Here is a 16,842-nt window from a genome sequence, read left to right as displayed (position 1 = left end):
CCCGAGCTAACAGGTATGTGCGCTGGTTACACTGCTGCGCTTAAAATTTCTTTTTTGGTTTGCTACAATGCCTTTTCTGAAACGTTGTCTCCTTCTGCTGGAACACTGACTTCTTTCATTTAATGCCTGCAGACTATAAAAGAGAACCCAACCCAAAAAGTTTGGTTGATTAGTCTGTGGCATTCTGTTAAACTGTTGCTTATGGCGGTCTCTGTGAGCTTCTCAGCGACATTCAGCCAGCCAGGTATCCTGCCTGCAGTAGATGGAATGTGGCAATGGAACGCTGGCTGCGCGTGTCATAATAGGCTCTGAGCCTTTATATACCTGTGCACAGCAGCAGCCACCTTCAGTCTGCTGCTGGACAGCCAGCAGCAGCAGCAGCAGCAGGAGAGGTATGTAATCAGGAGCCCTCCTGCTAAGGGTAGACAGCTGCTCGTTCCACCCCACCCCCCGCCTTAATTGGTTCTCCTCCCTTCCAACGGTGTTGAGGCGGGTGGGAACAGCAGGGGGTGAAGGTGCTGTGTTTAAAGAGGTGGAGTTATGCAGATCTAAAACGCGTGGATTGCAGCAGCAGCAAGCCGAAAAGTGCAGGCATGTAAGGGATCTAGAGGTTGACAACATGTCTTCTTAACGGGAGTCCAGGAGCTCATCTCCACAAATGGACTTTTTAGGATCCTTGGGTGGCTCCGTAGTTTGAAACCAATTCTGGTTATCGCTTCTCGGCCTTTTGGCTAAGATCAAGTGTAGTATCTGTTCTTATCAGTTTAATATCTGATACGTCCCCTATCTGGGGACCATATATTAAATGGATTTTTAGAACAGGGAGATGGAAAAAGAGCTTGCTCTGTCCACTCCACGCATTGACCTGGTATTGCAGTATCTCCAGGACCGGTGCACCCCTTCTTTAATGCAGTTTCTAAAATCAGAAAGAATTGAATTCAATGTTTTTTGTTCATTTTGCTTGTTTGTCGGATTTTGGGATGGACTCTTTGGCTCTGCTTTTCTTCTCCTCATTGGATTTTTCATGTTCAAAGTTGCAGAAGCCAGATTACAAGCTCATTTTGGTTCAACTTCAGCAACTGTGCATTGCATTGCCATGTAATGTGATGCAATGCTATCTTTCTAGCTCTCCCTTTCTACTTCCTTTTGGATAAACAGACATATTAGGCAAGCATTTTGGAGCTTTCACCTAAATAACTACAGGTGGTGAGATAAGCTGCACAATATAATTGACCTTTCAGTATATTGTTGCGCACACACCATCTATTTAGCAAATGCCCTTGTTATCAACAGCAGCCTTTTAAACTCACCCGAGCTAACAGGTATGTGCGCTGGTTACACTGCTGCGCTTAAAATTTCTTTTTTGGTTTGCTACAATGCCTTTTCTGAAACGTTGTCTCCTTCTGCTGGAACACTGACTTCTTTCATTTAATGCCTGCAGACTATAAAAGAGAACCCAACCCAAAAAGTTTGGTTGATTAGTCTGTGGCATTCTGTTAAACTGTTGCTTATGGCGGTCTCTGTGAGCTTCTCAGCGACATTCAGCCAGCCAGGTATCCTGCCTGCAGTAGATGGAATGTGGCAATGGAACGCTGGCTGCGCGTGTCATAATAGGCTCTGAGCCTTTATATACCTGTGCACAGCAGCAGCCACCTTCAGTCTGCTGCTGGACAGCCAGCAGCAGCAGCAGCAGCAGGAGAGGTATGTAATCAGGAGCCCTCCTGCTAAGGGTAGACAGCTGCTCGTTCCACCCCACCCCCCGCCTTAATTGGTTCTCCTCCCTTCCAACGGTGTTGAGGCGGGTGGGAACAGCAGGGGGTGAAGGTGCTGTGTTTAAAGAGGTGGAGTTATGCAGATCTAAAACGCGTGGATTGCAGCAGCAGCAAGCCGAAAAGTGCAGGCATGTAAGGGATCTAGAGGTTGACAACATGTCTTCTTAACGGGAGTCCAGGAGCTCATCTCCACAAATGGACTTTTTAGGATCCTTGGGTGGCTCCGTAGTTTGAAACCAATTCTGGTTATCGCTTCTCGGCCTTTTGGCTAAGATCAAGTGTAGTATCTGTTCTTATCAGTTTAATATCTGATACGTCCCCTATCTGGGGACCATATATTAAATGGATTTTTAGAACAGGGAGATGGAAAAAGAGCTTGCTCTGTCCACTCCACGCATTGACCTGGTATTGCAGTATCTCCAGGACCGGTGCACCCCTTCTTTAATGCAGTTTCTAAAATCAGAAAGAATTGAATTCAATGTTTTTTGTTCATTTTGCTTGTTTGTCGGATTTTGGGATGGACTCTTTGGCTCTGCTTTTCTTCTCCTCATTGGATTTTTCATGTTCAAAGTTGCAGAAGCCAGATTACAAGCTCATTTTGGTTCAACTTCAGCAACTGTGCATTGCATTGCCATGTAATGTGATGCAATGCTATCTTTCTAGCTCTCCCTTTCTACTTCCTTTTGGATAAACAGACATATTAGGCAAGCATTTTGGAGCTTTCACCTAAATAACTACAGGTGGTGAGATAAGCTGCACAATATAATTGACCTTTCAGTATATTGTTGCGCACACACCATCTATTTAGCAAATGCCCTTGTTATCAACAGCAGCCTTTTAAACTCACCCGAGCTAACAGGTATGTGCGCTGGTTACACTGCTGCGCTTAAAATTTCTTTTTTGGTTTGCTACAATGCCTTTTCTGAAACGTTGTCTCCTTCTGCTGGAACACTGACTTCTTTCATTTAATGCCTGCAGACTATAAAAGAGAACCCAACCCAAAAAGTTTGGTTGATTAGTCTGTGGCATTCTGTTAAACTGTTGCTTATGGCGGTCTCTGTGAGCTTCTCAGCGACATTCAGCCAGCCAGGTATCCTGCCTGCAGTAGATGGAATGTGGCAATGGAACGCTGGCTGCGCGTGTCATAATAGGCTCTGAGCCTTTATATACCTGTGCACAGCAGCAGCCACCTTCAGTCTGCTGCTGGACAGCCAGCAGCAGCAGCAGCAGCAGGAGAGGTATGTAATCAGGAGCCCTCCTGCTAAGGGTAGACAGCTGCTCGTTCCACCCCACCCCCCGCCTTAATTGGTTCTCCTCCCTTCCAACGGTGTTGAGGCGGGTGGGAACAGCAGGGGGTGAAGGTGCTGTGTTTAAAGAGGTGGAGTTATGCAGATCTAAAACGCGTGGATTGCAGCAGCAGCAAGCCGAAAAGTGCAGGCATGTAAGGGATCTAGAGGTTGACAACATGTCTTCTTAACGGGAGTCCAGGAGCTCATCTCCACAAATGGACTTTTTAGGATCCTTGGGTGGCTCCGTAGTTTGAAACCAATTCTGGTTATCGCTTCTCGGCCTTTTGGCTAAGATCAAGTGTAGTATCTGTTCTTATCAGTTTAATATCTGATACGTCCCCTATCTGGGGACCATATATTAAATGGATTTTTAGAACAGGGAGATGGAAAAAGAGCTTGCTCTGTCCACTCCACGCATTGACCTGGTATTGCAGTATCTCCAGGACCGGTGCACCCCTTCTTTAATGCAGTTTCTAAAATCAGAAAGAATTGAATTCAATGTTTTTTGTTCATTTTGCTTGTTTGTCGGATTTTGGGATGGACTCTTTGGCTCTGCTTTTCTTCTCCTCATTGGATTTTTCATGTTCAAAGTTGCAGAAGCCAGATTACAAGCTCATTTTGGTTCAACTTCAGCAACTGTGCATTGCATTGCCATGTAATGTGATGCAATGCTATCTTTCTAGCTCTCCCTTTCTACTTCCTTTTGGATAAACAGACATATTAGGCAAGCATTTTGGAGCTTTCACCTAAATAACTACAGGTGGTGAGATAAGCTGCACAATATAATTGACCTTTCAGTATATTGTTGCACACACACCATCTATTTAGCAAATGCCCTTGTTATCAACAGCAGCCTTTTAAACTCACCCGAGCTAACAGGTATGTGCGCTGGTTACACTGCTGCGCTTAAAATTTCTTTTTTGGTTTGCTACAATGCCTTTTCTGAAACGTTGTCTCCTTCTGCTGGAACACTGACTTCTTTCATTTAATGCCTGCAGACTATAAAAGAGAACCCAACCCAAAAAGTTTGGTTGATTAGTCTGTGGCATTCTGTTAAACTGTTGCTTATGGCGGTCTCTGTGAGCTTCTCAGCGACATTCAGCCAGCCAGGTATCCTGCCTGCAGTAGATGGAATGTGGCAATGGAACGCTGGCTGCGCGTGTCATAATAGGCTCTGAGCCTTTATATACCTGTGCACAGCAGCAGCCACCTTCAGTCTGCTGCTGGACAGCCAGCAGCAGCAGCAGCAGCAGGAGAGGTATGTAATCAGGAGCCCTCCTGCTAAGGGTAGACAGCTGCTCGTTCCACCCCACCCCCCGCCTTAATTGGTTCTCCTCCCTTCCAACGGTGTTGAGGCGGGTGGGAACAGCAGGGGGTGAAGGTGCTGTGTTTAAAGAGGTGGAGTTATGCAGATCTAAAACGCGTGGATTGCAGCAGCAGCAAGCCGAAAAGTGCAGGCATGTAAGGGATCTAGAGGTTGACAACATGTCTTCTTAACGGGAGTCCAGGAGCTCATCTCCACAAATGGACTTTTTAGGATCCTTGGGTGGCTCCGTAGTTTGAAACCAATTCTGGTTATCGCTTCTCGGCCTTTTGGCTAAGATCAAGTGTAGTATCTGTTCTTATCAGTTTAATATCTGATACGTCCCCTATCTGGGGACCATATATTAAATGGATTTTTAGAACAGGGAGATGGAAAAAGAGCTTGCTCTGTCCACTCCACGCATTGACCTGGTATTGCAGTATCTCCAGGACCGGTGCACCCCTTCTTTAATGCAGTTTCTAAAATCAGAAAGAATTGAATTCAATGTTTTTTGTTCATTTTGCTTGTTTGTCGGATTTTGGGATGGACTCTTTGGCTCTGCTTTTCTTCTCCTCATTGGATTTTTCATGTTCAAAGTTGCAGAAGCCAGATTACAAGCTCATTTTGGTTCAACTTCAGCAACTGTGCATTGCATTGCCATGTAATGTGATGCAATGCTATCTTTCTAGCTCTCCCTTTCTACTTCCTTTTGGATAAACAGACATATTAGGCAAGCATTTTGGAGCTTTCACCTAAATAACTACAGGTGGTGAGATAAGCTGCACAATATAATTGACCTTTCAGTATATTGTTGCGCACACACCATCTATTTAGCAAATGCCCTTGTTATCAACAGCAGCCTTTTAAACTCACCCGAGCTAACAGGTATGTGCGCTGGTTACACTGCTGCGCTTAAAATTTCTTTTTTGGTTTGCTACAATGCCTTTTCTGAAACGTTGTCTCCTTCTGCTGGAACACTGACTTCTTTCATTTAATGCCTGCAGACTATAAAAGAGAACCCAACCCAAAAAGTTTGGTTGATTAGTCTGTGGCATTCTGTTAAACTGTTGCTTATGGCGGTCTCTGTGAGCTTCTCAGCGACATTCAGCCAGCCAGGTATCCTGCCTGCAGTAGATGGAATGTGGCAATGGAACGCTGGCTGCGCGTGTCATAATAGGCTCTGAGCCTTTATATACCTGTGCACAGCAGCAGCCACCTTCAGTCTGCTGCTGGACAGCCAGCAGCAGCAGCAGCAGCAGGAGAGGTATGTAATCAGGAGCCCTCCTGCTAAGGGTAGACAGCTGCTCGTTCCACCCCACCCCCCGCCTTAATTGGTTCTCCTCCCTTCCAACGGTGTTGAGGCGGGTGGGAACAGCAGGGGGTGAAGGTGCTGTGTTTAAAGAGGTGGAGTTATGCAGATCTAAAACGCGTGGATTGCAGCAGCAGCAAGCCGAAAAGTGCAGGCATGTAAGGGATCTAGAGGTTGACAACATGTCTTCTTAACGGGAGTCCAGGAGCTCATCTCCACAAATGGACTTTTTAGGATCCTTGGGTGGCTCCGTAGTTTGAAACCAATTCTGGTTATCGCTTCTCGGCCTTTTGGCTAAGATCAAGTGTAGTATCTGTTCTTATCAGTTTAATATCTGATACGTCCCCTATCTGGGGACCATATATTAAATGGATTTTTAGAACAGGGAGATGGAAAAAGAGCTTGCTCTGTCCACTCCACGCATTGACCTGGTATTGCAGTATCTCCAGGACCGGTGCACCCCTTCTTTAATGCAGTTTCTAAAATCAGAAAGAATTGAATTCAATGTTTTTTGTTCATTTTGCTTGTTTGTCGGATTTTGGGATGGACTCTTTGGCTCTGCTTTTCTTCTCCTCATTGGATTTTTCATGTTCAAAGTTGCAGAAGCCAGATTACAAGCTCATTTTGGTTCAACTTCAGCAACTGTGCATTGCATTGCCATGTAATGTGATGCAATGCTATCTTTCTAGCTCTCCCTTTCTACTTCCTTTTGGATAAACAGACATATTAGGCAAGCATTTTGGAGCTTTCACCTAAATAACTACAGGTGGTGAGATAAGCTGCACAATATAATTGACCTTTCAGTATATTGTTGCGCACACACCATCTATTTAGCAAATGCCCTTGTTATCAACAGCAGCCTTTTAAACTCACCCGAGCTAACAGGTATGTGCGCTGGTTACACTGCTGCGCTTAAAATTTCTTTTTTGGTTTGCTACAATGCCTTTTCTGAAACGTTGTCTCCTTCTGCTGGAACACTGACTTCTTTCATTTAATGCCTGCAGACTATAAAAGAGAACCCAACCCAAAAAGTTTGGTTGATTAGTCTGTGGCATTCTGTTAAACTGTTGCTTATGGCGGTCTCTGTGAGCTTCTCAGCGACATTCAGCCAGCCAGGTATCCTGCCTGCAGTAGATGGAATGTGGCAATGGAACGCTGGCTGCGCGTGTCATAATAGGCTCTGAGCCTTTATATACCTGTGCACAGCAGCAGCCACCTTCAGTCTGCTGCTGGACAGCCAGCAGCAGCAGCAGCAGCAGGAGAGGTATGTAATCAGGAGCCCTCCTGCTAAGGGTAGACAGCTGCTCGTTCCACCCCACCCCCCGCCTTAATTGGTTCTCCTCCCTTCCAACGGTGTTGAGGCGGGTGGGAACAGCAGGGGGTGAAGGTGCTGTGTTTAAAGAGGTGGAGTTATGCAGATCTAAAACGCGTGGATTGCAGCAGCAGCAAGCCGAAAAGTGCAGGCATGTAAGGGATCTAGAGGTTGACAACATGTCTTCTTAACGGGAGTCCAGGAGCTCATCTCCACAAATGGACTTTTTAGGATCCTTGGGTGGCTCCGTAGTTTGAAACCAATTCTGGTTATCGCTTCTCGGCCTTTTGGCTAAGATCAAGTGTAGTATCTGTTCTTATCAGTTTAATATCTGATACGTCCCCTATCTGGGGACCATATATTAAATGGATTTTTAGAACAGGGAGATGGAAAAAGAGCTTGCTCTGTCCACTCCACGCATTGACCTGGTATTGCAGTATCTCCAGGACCGGTGCACCCCTTCTTTAATGCAGTTTCTAAAATCAGAAAGAATTGAATTCAATGTTTTTTGTTCATTTTGCTTGTTTGTCGGATTTTGGGATGGACTCTTTGGCTCTGCTTTTCTTCTCCTCATTGGATTTTTCATGTTCAAAGTTGCAGAAGCCAGATTACAAGCTCATTTTGGTTCAACTTCAGCAACTGTGCATTGCATTGCCATGTAATGTGATGCAATGCTATCTTTCTAGCTCTCCCTTTCTACTTCCTTTTGGATAAACAGACATATTAGGCAAGCATTTTGGAGCTTTCACCTAAATAACTACAGGTGGTGAGATAAGCTGCACAATATAATTGACCTTTCAGTATATTGTTGCACACACACCATCTATTTAGCAAATGCCCTTGTTATCAACAGCAGCCTTTTAAACTCACCCGAGCTAACAGGTATGTGCGCTGGTTACACTGCTGCGCTTAAAATTTCTTTTTTGGTTTGCTACAATGCCTTTTCTGAAACGTTGTCTCCTTCTGCTGGAACACTGACTTCTTTCATTTAATGCCTGCAGACTATAAAAGAGAACCCAACCCAAAAAGTTTGGTTGATTAGTCTGTGGCATTCTGTTAAACTGTTGCTTATGGCGGTCTCTGTGAGCTTCTCAGCGACATTCAGCCAGCCAGGTATCCTGCCTGCAGTAGATGGAATGTGGCAATGGAACGCTGGCTGCGCGTGTCATAATAGGCTCTGAGCCTTTATATACCTGTGCACAGCAGCAGCCACCTTCAGTCTGCTGCTGGACAGCCAGCAGCAGCAGCAGCAGCAGGAGAGGTATGTAATCAGGAGCCCTCCTGCTAAGGGTAGACAGCTGCTCGTTCCACCCCACCCCCCGCCTTAATTGGTTCTCCTCCCTTCCAACGGTGTTGAGGCGGGTGGGAACAGCAGGGGGTGAAGGTGCTGTGTTTAAAGAGGTGGAGTTATGCAGATCTAAAACGCGTGGATTGCAGCAGCAGCAAGCCGAAAAGTGCAGGCATGTAAGGGATCTAGAGGTTGACAACATGTCTTCTTAACGGGAGTCCAGGAGCTCATCTCCACAAATGGACTTTTTAGGATCCTTGGGTGGCTCCGTAGTTTGAAACCAATTCTGGTTATCGCTTCTCGGCCTTTTGGCTAAGATCAAGTGTAGTATCTGTTCTTATCAGTTTAATATCTGATACGTCCCCTATCTGGGGACCATATATTAAATGGATTTTTAGAACAGGGAGATGGAAAAAGAGCTTGCTCTGTCCACTCCACGCATTGACCTGGTATTGCAGTATCTCCAGGACCGGTGCACCCCTTCTTTAATGCAGTTTCTAAAATCAGAAAGAATTGAATTCAATGTTTTTTGTTCATTTTGCTTGTTTGTCGGATTTTGGGATGGACTCTTTGGCTCTGCTTTTCTTCTCCTCATTGGATTTTTCATGTTCAAAGTTGCAGAAGCCAGATTACAAGCTCATTTTGGTTCAACTTCAGCAACTGTGCATTGCATTGCCATGTAATGTGATGCAATGCTATCTTTCTAGCTCTCCCTTTCTACTTCCTTTTGGATAAACAGACATATTAGGCAAGCATTTTGGAGCTTTCACCTAAATAACTACAGGTGGTGAGATAAGCTGCACAATATAATTGACCTTTCAGTATATTGTTGCACACACACCATCTATTTAGCAAATGCCCTTGTTATCAACAGCAGCCTTTTAAACTCACCCGAGCTAACAGGTATGTGCGCTGGTTACACTGCTGCGCTTAAAATTTCTTTTTTGGTTTGCTACAATGCCTTTTCTGAAACGTTGTCTCCTTCTGCTGGAACACTGACTTCTTTCATTTAATGCCTGCAGACTATAAAAGAGAACCCAACCCAAAAAGTTTGGTTGATTAGTCTGTGGCATTCTGTTAAACTGTTGCTTATGGCGGTCTCTGTGAGCTTCTCAGCGACATTCAGCCAGCCAGGTATCCTGCCTGCAGTAGATGGAATGTGGCAATGGAACGCTGGCTGCGCGTGTCATAATAGGCTCTGAGCCTTTATATACCTGTGCACAGCAGCAGCCACCTTCAGTCTGCTGCTGGACAGCCAGCAGCAGCAGCAGCAGCAGGAGAGGTATGTAATCAGGAGCCCTCCTGCTAAGGGTAGACAGCTGCTCGTTCCACCCCACCCCCCGCCTTAATTGGTTCTCCTCCCTTCCAACGGTGTTGAGGCGGGTGGGAACAGCAGGGGGTGAAGGTGCTGTGTTTAAAGAGGTGGAGTTATGCAGATCTAAAACGCGTGGATTGCAGCAGCAGCAAGCCGAAAAGTGCAGGCATGTAAGGGATCTAGAGGTTGACAACATGTCTTCTTAACGGGAGTCCAGGAGCTCATCTCCACAAATGGACTTTTTAGGATCCTTGGGTGGCTCCGTAGTTTGAAACCAATTCTGGTTATCGCTTCTCGGCCTTTTGGCTAAGATCAAGTGTAGTATCTGTTCTTATCAGTTTAATATCTGATACGTCCCCTATCTGGGGACCATATATTAAATGGATTTTTAGAACAGGGAGATGGAAAAAGAGCTTGCTCTGTCCACTCCACGCATTGACCTGGTATTGCAGTATCTCCAGGACCGGTGCACCCCTTCTTTAATGCAGTTTCTAAAATCAGAAAGAATTGAATTCAATGTTTTTTGTTCATTTTGCTTGTTTGTCGGATTTTGGGATGGACTCTTTGGCTCTGCTTTTCTTCTCCTCATTGGATTTTTCATGTTCAAAGTTGCAGAAGCCAGATTACAAGCTCATTTTGGTTCAACTTCAGCAACTGTGCATTGCATTGCCATGTAATGTGATGCAATGCTATCTTTCTAGCTCTCCCTTTCTACTTCCTTTTGGATAAACAGACATATTAGGCAAGCATTTTGGAGCTTTCACCTAAATAACTACAGGTGGTGAGATAAGCTGCACAATATAATTGACCTTTCAGTATATTGTTGCACACACACCATCTATTTAGCAAATGCCCTTGTTATCAACAGCAGCCTTTTAAACTCACCCGAGCTAACAGGTATGTGCGCTGGTTACACTGCTGCGCTTAAAATTTCTTTTTTGGTTTGCTACAATGCCTTTTCTGAAACGTTGTCTCCTTCTGCTGGAACACTGACTTCTTTCATTTAATGCCTGCAGACTATAAAAGAGAACCCAACCCAAAAAGTTTGGTTGATTAGTCTGTGGCATTCTGTTAAACTGTTGCTTATGGCGGTCTCTGTGAGCTTCTCAGCGACATTCAGCCAGCCAGGTATCCTGCCTGCAGTAGATGGAATGTGGCAATGGAACGCTGGCTGCGCGTGTCATAATAGGCTCTGAGCCTTTATATACCTGTGCACAGCAGCAGCCACCTTCAGTCTGCTGCTGGACAGCCAGCAGCAGCAGCAGCAGCAGGAGAGGTATGTAATCAGGAGCCCTCCTGCTAAGGGTAGACAGCTGCTCGTTCCACCCCACCCCCCGCCTTAATTGGTTCTCCTCCCTTCCAACGGTGTTGAGGCGGGTGGGAACAGCAGGGGGTGAAGGTGCTGTGTTTAAAGAGGTGGAGTTATGCAGATCTAAAACGCGTGGATTGCAGCAGCAGCAAGCCGAAAAGTGCAGGCATGTAAGGGATCTAGAGGTTGACAACATGTCTTCTTAACGGGAGTCCAGGAGCTCATCTCCACAAATGGACTTTTTAGGATCCTTGGGTGGCTCCGTAGTTTGAAACCAATTCTGGTTATCGCTTCTCGGCCTTTTGGCTAAGATCAAGTGTAGTATCTGTTCTTATCAGTTTAATATCTGATACGTCCCCTATCTGGGGACCATATATTAAATGGATTTTTAGAACAGGGAGATGGAAAAAGAGCTTGCTCTGTCCACTCCACGCATTGACCTGGTATTGCAGTATCTCCAGGACCGGTGCACCCCTTCTTTAATGCAGTTTCTAAAATCAGAAAGAATTGAATTCAATGTTTTTTGTTCATTTTGCTTGTTTGTCGGATTTTGGGATGGACTCTTTGGCTCTGCTTTTCTTCTCCTCATTGGATTTTTCATGTTCAAAGTTGCAGAAGCCAGATTACAAGCTCATTTTGGTTCAACTTCAGCAACTGTGCATTGCATTGCCATGTAATGTGATGCAATGCTATCTTTCTAGCTCTCCCTTTCTACTTCCTTTTGGATAAACAGACATATTAGGCAAGCATTTTGGAGCTTTCACCTAAATAACTACAGGTGGTGAGATAAGCTGCACAATATAATTGACCTTTCAGTATATTGTTGCACACACACCATCTATTTAGCAAATGCCCTTGTTATCAACAGCAGCCTTTTAAACTCACCCGAGCTAACAGGTATGTGCGCTGGTTACACTGCTGCGCTTAAAATTTCTTTTTTGGTTTGCTACAATGCCTTTTCTGAAACGTTGTCTCCTTCTGCTGGAACACTGACTTCTTTCATTTAATGCCTGCAGACTATAAAAGAGAACCCAACCCAAAAAGTTTGGTTGATTAGTCTGTGGCATTCTGTTAAACTGTTGCTTATGGCGGTCTCTGTGAGCTTCTCAGCGACATTCAGCCAGCCAGGTATCCTGCCTGCAGTAGATGGAATGTGGCAATGGAACGCTGGCTGCGCGTGTCATAATAGGCTCTGAGCCTTTATATACCTGTGCACAGCAGCAGCCACCTTCAGTCTGCTGCTGGACAGCCAGCAGCAGCAGCAGCAGCAGGAGAGGTATGTAATCAGGAGCCCTCCTGCTAAGGGTAGACAGCTGCTCGTTCCACCCCACCCCCCGCCTTAATTGGTTCTCCTCCCTTCCAACGGTGTTGAGGCGGGTGGGAACAGCAGGGGGTGAAGGTGCTGTGTTTAAAGAGGTGGAGTTATGCAGATCTAAAACGCGTGGATTGCAGCAGCAGCAAGCCGAAAAGTGCAGGCATGTAAGGGATCTAGAGGTTGACAACATGTCTTCTTAACGGGAGTCCAGGAGCTCATCTCCACAAATGGACTTTTTAGGATCCTTGGGTGGCTCCGTAGTTTGAAACCAATTCTGGTTATCGCTTCTCGGCCTTTTGGCTAAGATCAAGTGTAGTATCTGTTCTTATCAGTTTAATATCTGATACGTCCCCTATCTGGGGACCATATATTAAATGGATTTTTAGAACAGGGAGATGGAAAAAGAGCTTGCTCTGTCCACTCCACGCATTGACCTGGTATTGCAGTATCTCCAGGACCGGTGCACCCCTTCTTTAATGCAGTTTCTAAAATCAGAAAGAATTGAATTCAATGTTTTTTGTTCATTTTGCTTGTTTGTCGGATTTTGGGATGGACTCTTTGGCTCTGCTTTTCTTCTCCTCATTGGATTTTTCATGTTCAAAGTTGCAGAAGCCAGATTACAAGCTCATTTTGGTTCAACTTCAGCAACTGTGCATTGCATTGCCATGTAATGTGATGCAATGCTATCTTTCTAGCTCTCCCTTTCTACTTCCTTTTGGATAAACAGACATATTAGGCAAGCATTTTGGAGCTTTCACCTAAATAACTACAGGTGGTGAGATAAGCTGCACAATATAATTGACCTTTCAGTATATTGTTGCACACACACCATCTATTTAGCAAATGCCCTTGTTATCAACAGCAGCCTTTTAAACTCACCCGAGCTAACAGGTATGTGCGCTGGTTACACTGCTGCGCTTAAAATTTCTTTTTTGGTTTGCTACAATGCCTTTTCTGAAACGTTGTCTCCTTCTGCTGGAACACTGACTTCTTTCATTTAATGCCTGCAGACTATAAAAGAGAACCCAACCCAAAAAGTTTGGTTGATTAGTCTGTGGCATTCTGTTAAACTGTTGCTTATGGCGGTCTCTGTGAGCTTCTCAGCGACATTCAGCCAGCCAGGTATCCTGCCTGCAGTAGATGGAATGTGGCAATGGAACGCTGGCTGCGCGTGTCATAATAGGCTCTGAGCCTTTATATACCTGTGCACAGCAGCAGCCACCTTCAGTCTGCTGCTGGACAGCCAGCAGCAGCAGCAGCAGCAGGAGAGGTATGTAATCAGGAGCCCTCCTGCTAAGGGTAGACAGCTGCTCGTTCCACCCCACCCCCCGCCTTAATTGGTTCTCCTCCCTTCCAACGGTGTTGAGGCGGGTGGGAACAGCAGGGGGTGAAGGTGCTGTGTTTAAAGAGGTGGAGTTATGCAGATCTAAAACGCGTGGATTGCAGCAGCAGCAAGCCGAAAAGTGCAGGCATGTAAGGGATCTAGAGGTTGACAACATGTCTTCTTAACGGGAGTCCAGGAGCTCATCTCCACAAATGGACTTTTTAGGATCCTTGGGTGGCTCCGTAGTTTGAAACCAATTCTGGTTATCGCTTCTCGGCCTTTTGGCTAAGATCAAGTGTAGTATCTGTTCTTATCAGTTTAATATCTGATACGTCCCCTATCTGGGGACCATATATTAAATGGATTTTTAGAACAGGGAGATGGAAAAAGAGCTTGCTCTGTCCACTCCACGCATTGACCTGGTATTGCAGTATCTCCAGGACCGGTGCACCCCTTCTTTAATGCAGTTTCTAAAATCAGAAAGAATTGAATTCAATGTTTTTTGTTCATTTTGCTTGTTTGTCGGATTTTGGGATGGACTCTTTGGCTCTGCTTTTCTTCTCCTCATTGGATTTTTCATGTTCAAAGTTGCAGAAGCCAGATTACAAGCTCATTTTGGTTCAACTTCAGCAACTGTGCATTGCATTGCCATGTAATGTGATGCAATGCTATCTTTCTAGCTCTCCCTTTCTACTTCCTTTTGGATAAACAGACATATTAGGCAAGCATTTTGGAGCTTTCACCTAAATAACTACAGGTGGTGAGATAAGCTGCACAATATAATTGACCTTTCAGTATATTGTTGCACACACACCATCTATTTAGCAAATGCCCTTGTTATCAACAGCAGCCTTTTAAACTCACCCGAGCTAACAGGTATGTGCGCTGGTTACACTGCTGCGCTTAAAATTTCTTTTTTGGTTTGCTACAATGCCTTTTCTGAAACGTTGTCTCCTTCTGCTGGAACACTGACTTCTTTCATTTAATGCCTGCAGACTATAAAAGAGAACCCAACCCAAAAAGTTTGGTTGATTAGTCTGTGGCATTCTGTTAAACTGTTGCTTATGGCGGTCTCTGTGAGCTTCTCAGCGACATTCAGCCAGCCAGGTATCCTGCCTGCAGTAGATGGAATGTGGCAATGGAACGCTGGCTGCGCGTGTCATAATAGGCTCTGAGCCTTTATATACCTGTGCACAGCAGCAGCCACCTTCAGTCTGCTGCTGGACAGCCAGCAGCAGCAGCAGCAGCAGGAGAGGTATGTAATCAGGAGCCCTCCTGCTAAGGGTAGACAGCTGCTCGTTCCACCCCACCCCCCGCCTTAATTGGTTCTCCTCCCTTCCAACGGTGTTGAGGCGGGTGGGAACAGCAGGGGGTGAAGGTGCTGTGTTTAAAGAGGTGGAGTTATGCAGATCTAAAACGCGTGGATTGCAGCAGCAGCAAGCCGAAAAGTGCAGGCATGTAAGGGATCTAGAGGTTGACAACATGTCTTCTTAACGGGAGTCCAGGAGCTCATCTCCACAAATGGACTTTTTAGGATCCTTGGGTGGCTCCGTAGTTTGAAACCAATTCTGGTTATCGCTTCTCGGCCTTTTGGCTAAGATCAAGTGTAGTATCTGTTCTTATCAGTTTAATATCTGATACGTCCCCTATCTGGGGACCATATATTAAATGGATTTTTAGAACAGGGAGATGGAAAAAGAGCTTGCTCTGTCCACTCCACGCATTGACCTGGTATTGCAGTATCTCCAGGACCGGTGCACCCCTTCTTTAATGCAGTTTCTAAAATCAGAAAGAATTGAATTCAATGTTTTTTGTTCATTTTGCTTGTTTGTCGGATTTTGGGATGGACTCTTTGGCTCTGCTTTTCTTCTCCTCATTGGATTTTTCATGTTCAAAGTTGCAGAAGCCAGATTACAAGCTCATTTTGGTTCAACTTCAGCAACTGTGCATTGCATTGCCATGTAATGTGATGCAATGCTATCTTTCTAGCTCTCCCTTTCTACTTCCTTTTGGATAAACAGACATATTAGGCAAGCATTTTGGAGCTTTCACCTAAATAACTACAGGTGGTGAGATAAGCTGCACAATATAATTGACCTTTCAGTATATTGTTGCACACACACCATCTATTTAGCAAATGCCCTTGTTATCAACAGCAGCCTTTTAAACTCACCCGAGCTAACAGGTATGTGCGCTGGTTACACTGCTGCGCTTAAAATTTCTTTTTTGGTTTGCTACAATGCCTTTTCTGAAACGTTGTCTCCTTCTGCTGGAACACTGACTTCTTTCATTTAATGCCTGCAGACTATAAAAGAGAACCCAACCCAAAAAGTTTGGTTGATTAGTCTGTGGCATTCTGTTAAACTGTTGCTTATGGCGGTCTCTGTGAGCTTCTCAGCGACATTCAGCCAGCCAGGTATCCTGCCTGCAGTAGATGGAATGTGGCAATGGAACGCTGGCTGCGCGTGTCATAATAGGCTCTGAGCCTTTATATACCTGTGCACAGCAGCAGCCACCTTCAGTCTGCTGCTGGACAGCCAGCAGCAGCAGCAGCAGCAGGAGAGGTATGTAATCAGGAGCCCTCCTGCTAAGGGTAGACAGCTGCTCGTTCCACCCCACCCCCCGCCTTAATTGGTTCTCCTCCCTTCCAACGGTGTTGAGGCGGGTGGGAACAGCAGGGGGTGAAGGTGCTGTGTTTAAAGAGGTGGAGTTATGCAGATCTAAAACGCGTGGATTGCAGCAGCAGCAAGCCGAAAAGTGCAGGCATGTAAGGGATCTAGAGGTTGACAACATGTCTTCTTAACGGGAGTCCAGGAGCTCATCTCCACAAATGGACTTTTTAGGATCCTTGGGTGGCTCCGTAGTTTGAAACCAATTCTGGTTATCGCTTCTCGGCCTTTTGGCTAAGATCAAGTGTAGTATCTGTTCTTATCAGTTTAATATCTGATACGTCCCCTATCTGGGGACCATATATTAAATGGATTTTTAGAACAGGGAGATGGAAAAAGAGCTTGCTCTGTCCACTCCACGCATTGACCTGGTATTGCAGTATCTCCAGGACCGGTGCACCCCTTCTTTAATGCAGTTTCTAAAATCAGAAAGAATTGAATTCAATGTTTTTTGTTCATTTTGCTTGTTTGTCGGATTTTGGGATGGACTCTTTGGCTCTGCTTTTCTTCTCCTCATTGGATTTTTCATGTTCAAAGTTGCAGAAGCCAGATTACAAGCTCATTTTGGTTCAACTTCAGCAACTGTGCATTGCATTGCCATGTAATGTGATGCAATGCTATCTTTCTAGCTCTCCCT

The 16,842-nt window shown here is 45.3% G+C and overlaps 13 non-coding genes across 13 annotated transcripts; all 13 read left to right on the top strand.

Annotated features, from left to right (window-relative positions):
• The first annotated feature begins 711 nt into the window (after positions 1–711).
• Positions 712–902, top strand: LOC141247358 (U2 spliceosomal RNA). Its single transcript, XR_012310827.1, has one exon. It is a non-coding gene; the product is annotated as a U2 spliceosomal RNA (small nuclear RNA).
• A 1,118-nt stretch (positions 903–2,020) lies between these two features.
• Positions 2,021–2,211, top strand: LOC141247357 (U2 spliceosomal RNA). The gene has a single exon (XR_012310826.1). It is a non-coding gene; the product is annotated as a U2 spliceosomal RNA (small nuclear RNA).
• Positions 2,212–3,329: 1,118 nt separating this feature from the next.
• LOC141247356 (U2 spliceosomal RNA) lies at positions 3,330–3,520 on the top strand. Its single transcript, XR_012310825.1, has one exon. It is a non-coding gene; the product is annotated as a U2 spliceosomal RNA (small nuclear RNA).
• Positions 3,521–4,638: 1,118 nt separating this feature from the next.
• Positions 4,639–4,829, top strand: LOC141247355 (U2 spliceosomal RNA). The gene has a single exon (XR_012310824.1). It is a non-coding gene; the product is annotated as a U2 spliceosomal RNA (small nuclear RNA).
• Positions 4,830–5,947: 1,118 nt separating this feature from the next.
• Positions 5,948–6,138, top strand: LOC141247354 (U2 spliceosomal RNA). The gene has a single exon (XR_012310823.1). It is a non-coding gene; the product is annotated as a U2 spliceosomal RNA (small nuclear RNA).
• Positions 6,139–7,256: 1,118 nt separating this feature from the next.
• Positions 7,257–7,447, top strand: LOC141247352 (U2 spliceosomal RNA). Its single transcript, XR_012310822.1, has one exon. It is a non-coding gene; the product is annotated as a U2 spliceosomal RNA (small nuclear RNA).
• Positions 7,448–8,565: 1,118 nt separating this feature from the next.
• Positions 8,566–8,756, top strand: LOC141247351 (U2 spliceosomal RNA). Its single transcript, XR_012310821.1, has one exon. It is a non-coding gene; the product is annotated as a U2 spliceosomal RNA (small nuclear RNA).
• Positions 8,757–9,874: 1,118 nt separating this feature from the next.
• On the top strand, positions 9,875–10,065 carry LOC141247350 (U2 spliceosomal RNA). The gene has a single exon (XR_012310820.1). It is a non-coding gene; the product is annotated as a U2 spliceosomal RNA (small nuclear RNA).
• Positions 10,066–11,183: 1,118 nt separating this feature from the next.
• Positions 11,184–11,374, top strand: LOC141247348 (U2 spliceosomal RNA). Its single transcript, XR_012310818.1, has one exon. It is a non-coding gene; the product is annotated as a U2 spliceosomal RNA (small nuclear RNA).
• A 1,118-nt stretch (positions 11,375–12,492) lies between these two features.
• LOC141247347 (U2 spliceosomal RNA) lies at positions 12,493–12,683 on the top strand. The gene has a single exon (XR_012310817.1). It is a non-coding gene; the product is annotated as a U2 spliceosomal RNA (small nuclear RNA).
• Positions 12,684–13,801: 1,118 nt separating this feature from the next.
• On the top strand, positions 13,802–13,992 carry LOC141247346 (U2 spliceosomal RNA). Its single transcript, XR_012310816.1, has one exon. It is a non-coding gene; the product is annotated as a U2 spliceosomal RNA (small nuclear RNA).
• A 1,118-nt stretch (positions 13,993–15,110) lies between these two features.
• LOC141247345 (U2 spliceosomal RNA) lies at positions 15,111–15,301 on the top strand. The gene has a single exon (XR_012310815.1). It is a non-coding gene; the product is annotated as a U2 spliceosomal RNA (small nuclear RNA).
• A 1,118-nt stretch (positions 15,302–16,419) lies between these two features.
• On the top strand, positions 16,420–16,610 carry LOC141247344 (U2 spliceosomal RNA). The gene has a single exon (XR_012310814.1). It is a non-coding gene; the product is annotated as a U2 spliceosomal RNA (small nuclear RNA).
• Positions 16,611–16,842: the final 232 nt, after the last annotated feature.

The sequence above is a fragment of the Phyllobates terribilis genome, unplaced genomic scaffold (assembly GCF_046119375.1).
Source record: "Phyllobates terribilis strain yellow unplaced genomic scaffold, ASM4611937v1 Scaffold_2932__1_contigs__length_98514, whole genome shotgun sequence".
NCBI classification, from domain to species: Eukaryota; Metazoa; Chordata; class Amphibia; order Anura; family Dendrobatidae; genus Phyllobates; species Phyllobates terribilis.
The sequence above is the reverse complement of the archived record's forward strand: the minus strand, read 5'-3'. Positions and strand labels throughout refer to the sequence as shown.